The 6,000-nt window shown below is 39.6% G+C and overlaps 1 long non-coding RNA gene across 13 annotated transcripts in view; it reads right to left on the reverse strand.

Annotated features, from left to right (window-relative positions):
• Positions 1-5,289, reverse strand: part of LOC102159977 (uncharacterized) — a 777,987-nt gene extending 772,698 nt beyond the window's left edge. For all 13 annotated transcript variants that reach the window (XR_014842497.1, XR_014842499.1, XR_002342830.2 and 10 more), the window contains exon 1: positions 5,238-5,289. This is a non-coding gene — a long non-coding RNA (uncharacterized LOC102159977). The remainder of the gene's footprint in view (positions 1-5,237) is intronic.
• Positions 5,290-6,000: the final 711 nt, after the last annotated feature.

Genomic DNA, 6,000 nt, shown 5'->3' on the forward strand with positions numbered 1-6,000 from the left:
CAATCTCATGGTTCCTAGTCGGATTCATTAACCACTGCACCACGATGGGAACTCCAAAACCATTCTGATGAACACAGTCTTATAGCAACTCTATCATATAATTTGCCTTATTCTGTTTAACAGCATAATACCGGGAAAAATCAGGCTCAGACATATTTTAATAGCTCCACATTATACATGATCAGATATAGATTCAAATAAAAACACAGTAGAGGCACGACAACCAATTAATCTGACAGTACTAATTAATGCTCATCACTGCTTTAAGTTTAATCTAGCATATTCACTTTAAAAAAAAAAAGCAGATTTTTAAGTTAAATTCAAAGTTCAAACTCCTGAATTCAAGGCAAAAGTTCACTGCATCACAGTTCCCCTATGGTTTGCAAAATACAGTCTATAAACACTATTAAAATTGATATGGAAAGACCTTACTATACTGAAGTTCCCCGATTCTATAAAATACACATTATAGACGACATCACTCTGGGGATTTATCTTCTATGAATTCACACCTAATAAGTCCAGACCAGTGGCGGGGGGTACCAATAACAAAAGTTGAGCCAAATAAAATTTTTCTTCATTTTAATGGTTTTTATTTTTTTTCCCTTATAGGTGGTTTACAGTGTTCTGTCCATTTTCTACTGTACAGCAAGGTGACCCAGTCACACATACATATGTATATTTTCTTCCTCACATTACCACATCATGCTCCATCATAGGTGACTAGAAACAGTTCCCTGTGCTATACAGCAGGATTTCGTTGCTTATCCATTCCAAAGACAATAGTTTGCATCTATTAACCCCAAATTCCCAGTCCATTCCACTCCCTCCCCATCCCCCTCGCATATGTAAATTTTTATTTTGTAACTTTTCCAAAAGAAGTTTAGATTTCTTTCCTTAAGAGCTCCTTACAGTGCTCTTTAAAAATTTTAATAAAGGTTTTGAGCACCTCAGTTTAACTGATCTTTGCAATAAGATTCATTTTTCCAATCAAAGAAACTCAAAGGAAATTTAGGAGCTTGAATGTGTTTTAAGTCCAATTCACTACGTCTATTACTCCCACTGTTTCACACTGTTCTTTCAACTAACCCATGTCATCATGGACAACAACTAAAAGTGAAAAACAAATCCAAAACCAAAAATAACAGACAAAAACAGATAAGCTGATTCTATCCTATAAGGGTGCTTTATTTTTTTCAAAACTTAAGGTAGTTCTGGTCAAATCTGACGAGTATTCTGGCAAGGCTACCTTGTTCCAAAAGACTGATATGAGTTAATCATCTGTGCTCTGGTTTTCCTCCTCCTATATTCTCCATCTATTCAAGAAGGTTTCCAGATTCAGATCTTTCGGGATATTGATGCAGTAGAAATAAAACAGCATAGGGTACTTTTTAATTTGCCTATTTCAAAAATCAGGACTTCGATTTTTTAGCATTCTTTATTGAAGTAGTTCCTCAACCAGGGAAATATATTCACTTGTTGTAACTGGACCAGGATGGGGGCAGGGGTTTCCACTGGCATAAGTAATATATGCCAGAGACGCTGCTAAATATCTTATTAAATCTCCCACACACACACAAAAAAAATTATCCATCTCAATGTCAGTACTGCAGAAGTTGGGAAAATGCTTTACTGAAAGCAAAAGCAAATCTCAGGCAGACAAGAATTATTTTTTTTTAAAACCATCTAGAAGAATCAAGAGAAAATTTTTCGTGTTACATTAAAGCTTTCTTCAAAGCTTTCCTCAAGAGATGAAACCTAGGTGCTACCAAAAAAATTAAAATTTTAAAAATCACAGACCAAAGAAAGCTGTTAAACTTGAAATCAATAAATATCAGTATTATCTATTACACAAAAAATTTACTTAGGCCAAGTTATCTTCAATCATCTTTAATTCCACTTTTTTGCATCCTACCCACAATTCATCAGGAAATCCTACTATGTTCATCTTCAGAGCATATAAAACCTGATACTTTCTCTCATCCCTGCTGCTACAACCATAATCCAAACCACCTTCCTGTATGCGTAATACGAGGTTCATCACTTGTCTTCCTGATTCTATCCTTAACCCCACTCTACTCCCATTTGTGACTTTTATTCAGCATTGTAACTAGAGTACTTTTTAAAACACAAGACACAACATGCACTACTGTGCTCAAAAAATTCAGCAGCTCTTAATTTCACCGAGTGAAAACTAAAACCATCACATGGGCTTATAAAGGCCTTGACATACAAGATCTAATTGCTACCACTGCCACCAGGACCCCCGTTTTCTCTTACCTTATTCCTACTGCACTCACCACACTGCTGATACAGTGTCTTGCCATTCCCTGAACTTCTTGCCCCTGGGTTTTGAGCTTAATTTTCCTGTAGTACAGCTTGCTCCCTCATCTCCAAGTATCTGACCAGAAATGCTTCCTTCCAGGTAAAGCAGTCCCTGACCACTATTTAGAAGAGCAACTTCCCTCTCATTTCGTCGTCTCTCATAGTAGCCACCCCAAACTCCTCTTTTTCTAGCACCAAAAGAAGTTCTATTAAACCAGTGGTTCTCAAATATTTTGGCCTATGGACCCTTTTACACACAGAAGTTAATGAGGTCCCTATTATTGACTGAGGTTTTCTATTCCCTCCCCCAAAATTCATGTTGAAATTCTACCTCCCCATGTGATGTCATGAGGATTGGGCCCTCGTGAAATCTAATTAGTGTCCTTCACTAATTAGTGATAACTCACAGGAAAACTTCCTTCTCTCTGCTTATGTGCATACAATGAAAACAGTCATCTACAATCCAGGAAGCAAGCTTTCTTTCACCAGACATCAGATGTGCTAGAACCTTGATCTTGAACGTCCCACACTGGCCAACTGTGAGAAGTAGATTTTTATTGTTTACAGGCCATCCAGTTTAAGGTATTTTGTTACAGCAGCTGAAGGAAAGACAGACCCCAAAGTGCATTTGTTTATGTAGCGTCTGTCAACATTTACCATGTAAGAAGTAACGAAGTAGCAATGCAAGTAATAAAAACCCATTAAATGTTAGTATTTTCAAAGATTCATTTTCAGAACCAAAAAATTTAGTAACAAGAGTAATACAGTTCTACAATTTTTGAAAATCTTAATGTCTCCCTGATAGAAAACAGCTGTATTTTCACTGCTGCTTCTGATTCAATATGTTGCAGTAGGTTGTTCTGGGTAAACCAAGTGAATAAAAGGTGGCCACATACAGATAATGTAGTTAGAGAGAAGGGAGGAGCAGTTTAACAGCTTTGTCATGTAACTGAGGATATTCTTTTTCTGCTATTGACAAAATCTCTATGAATGTTTCTTAGAAAGTATTTAAAATATGGAATGCTAAACCACATAAATTACCTTTTTGTACTGTTACCTTAAAATCCTTTATGTATTTTAGCTTGATCTTGGCCAAAAGGTCAAAAAGCAATGTATCATTCATTTTGAAAGGAATTTTTAAACATGATTTAAAAGATACATTGATTCATTTGAAAGTATTTGTTCAAAGTTTATAGAACTTCCATACATTAACATAGTATATTACCTAGCATCTCAAAATCAAATTAACAGCATCAGCCTCATTAGAAATCTCAATTATGAAGTCATCAAGCTTACAGTGACAGGCACGTTTTCCAACTTTCCAATTTTGACTTTAAAGCTTGAATTTTATCAATGAAAAATACCGTCAACTAGTTGTCTTCCTTAAAGTGTTGAGCTCATTTCACTCATTTTCAAGAAAAAGTATGAAAAATACCCAAATTTGAATGACCGTAGTTTGTTCTTGAAGTGAAAATGGAACCATACAATGATTGGATGCCACACAATATGAACTAGTCAGTGAAAAAAAGGAAGAAAGAATCGAGTCACACGCAACATAGAGGATCTCAAAAAGCTGAGAGGAATATATGCAATTTTCCATTTATATAAAATTCTAGAAAATGCAAACTAAGCCTCAGTGATGGCAAGCAGATGTGTATTGGGGGGCAGAAAAAAGTTTTAAAGAGTTGATGGATGTGTTTATTATCTTGATTACGCAAGTTTCACAGGCATATACATTTGTCAAGCGTCATCAAATTGCACACTTCACGTGATTGGCTACATCTCAATTATACGTCATTAAAGCTGTAAAATACACACACACACACCACTTAAGGTTTATTAACCATGGAAGAGTAAAATAAGCTACAGAGCATTTCTCGTTCTTTTAATGACTACCAAAAAAAGCATTAAGTTACATATACTTTTATTGGCTGATGAATAAATAGGTCTCAGAATCCTATTAAGTTGGGGGGAGGGTAGGTGAGAGTAATGAGTGTGAAATAAAAACAATATCCTACATGTGCATGGGAAAAAGTGTCTGCAGACAGCTGAAGGGATAAAGGTAAATGAAGAGCTGGAATTGGCAAAACAGCGTGGAGGATGAAACCATATATTCTGTTTCGCTGCTATCACACAAAGGGTTTGCATTTCTTTAAATTCCCAAAAGTAAAAAGGGGCTTTCGAAGGTGTCTTAACGTATTCCTGTAAGCGAGTAACCATCAGTGGCCCCGTTCAGCTGATGGTCAGCATTGGCGTGAGCCTTTCCCCCAAGCAAATGGCAGTTCGCGAGTCACCGTTTGGTCCCTTGCCCCCTCCCCATCCCCGGTATAAAAGGAGCCTGAATTCAGACTGAGACAAGACGATTTTTTACACTGGCCTGCCGTCTTCTCCGTCGGCTAACTTTCTGATTAAAGGCGTGACTGCTTGCCCCCACATCTTGTCTCCGCATTTACTGGCCTGCCATTCCTGAGCAGAGCGAACTTGGGTTGGGTAACATTACAACCGTGAGGACTCAACAAAACTTAATTTCCCCAGAAGAGGACCTCCACGCTCTGCCTTGTTGTCTTTTGACTTCCCCAAGTGCATACACCCCGCAAAGTATCAGCCATCCGTGAAGCAACCTTGGGGGACAGACTCTCTCCGGAAATGGCATATTTCAGGCCTGGGATACTCAGCAGCCACGAGGAGATTGCCAAGCAGGAGACGCTTCATTAGGAGGCGGGAGGTCGCCCAGCAGAAGGGATCCCACCACAGACGGAGGGCTGAGGGCCAGCGCCTGCACCTCTATCTAAGACCAAAGCCAGGATGGTTCAAGGAACAATGGGAGAGGAGACGCAGAAACGACACCACGGAAAGCAATACTCTCTGGGGACGTATGACCAAAAATAAGTAAAGCGTGGACATGGACTTACAGAGAACCCCCACCGAAGATCAGGGACCTCTTCGCACAGCTCTGGAAAGCTCGCTACGACCCCAGATGGTGGCTCATATGAAGCCTGTTCTCGCCCCCGCATTGGCCCTGTGCGCATGCGCAGAGCGTGGAGCCCGTGGGCGGGCAGAAGACTCACAGCTGTGTGCGGCTCCTCGTGCCCAAGGGTCTTGGGGCCCTGGCAAGGCAGTTCGCCTTCGGAGCGACTGGCCCCAGGTGGGCACACTCAGTCATAGCCTCACAGGGATCAGCTGAGGCCTGTTCTGGGGCCTTGTTAGCAAGTCGTGGTGTAAAAGGATGTGCTGTGTGGATGCAGCACCTGGCGGCGAGGTCAAGCTTGTGCGAAGATTGCAGAGCACACAGACAGATTCCAGTTGTGGCCGCCCAAGAAACAACCTCCAGAGCCCCCAGTGAATTTACAGACGAGTGGAAATAGGGCTATTTACTGAGCACCAGGTTTATATAATCAGGTTTATATAAGTTGTTGCGTTTAATTGTTTTTCTATTTTGTAGAAGCTTGAACTGGTTATATGCAATAAGCAGTAGTAATTTATGATGTTGAGGGTTTTTAGAGGTTAGGTAGGGGAAGGTCCTTGCTTGTAGGAAATAGCGAAGTATTGGGAGTAACTGGATAGGATGTCAGCAGTTTACTCTCAGATTTTTGGGTTTGGGGGAGGGCCATGTTCTTTCTACTCATATATTTTCTGTATATTTTAAGATATTTGAAAAGAAAAACATGAAGTTAA

This window comes from Sus scrofa, chromosome 3 (genome assembly GCF_054392235.1).
Source record: "Sus scrofa isolate SSC_HxYL_T2T_F1_AM1 chromosome 3, Sscrofa_HxYL_maternal_Yorkshire_Landrace_v2.0, whole genome shotgun sequence".
In the NCBI taxonomy this organism is placed as follows: Eukaryota; Metazoa; Chordata; class Mammalia; order Artiodactyla; family Suidae; genus Sus; species Sus scrofa.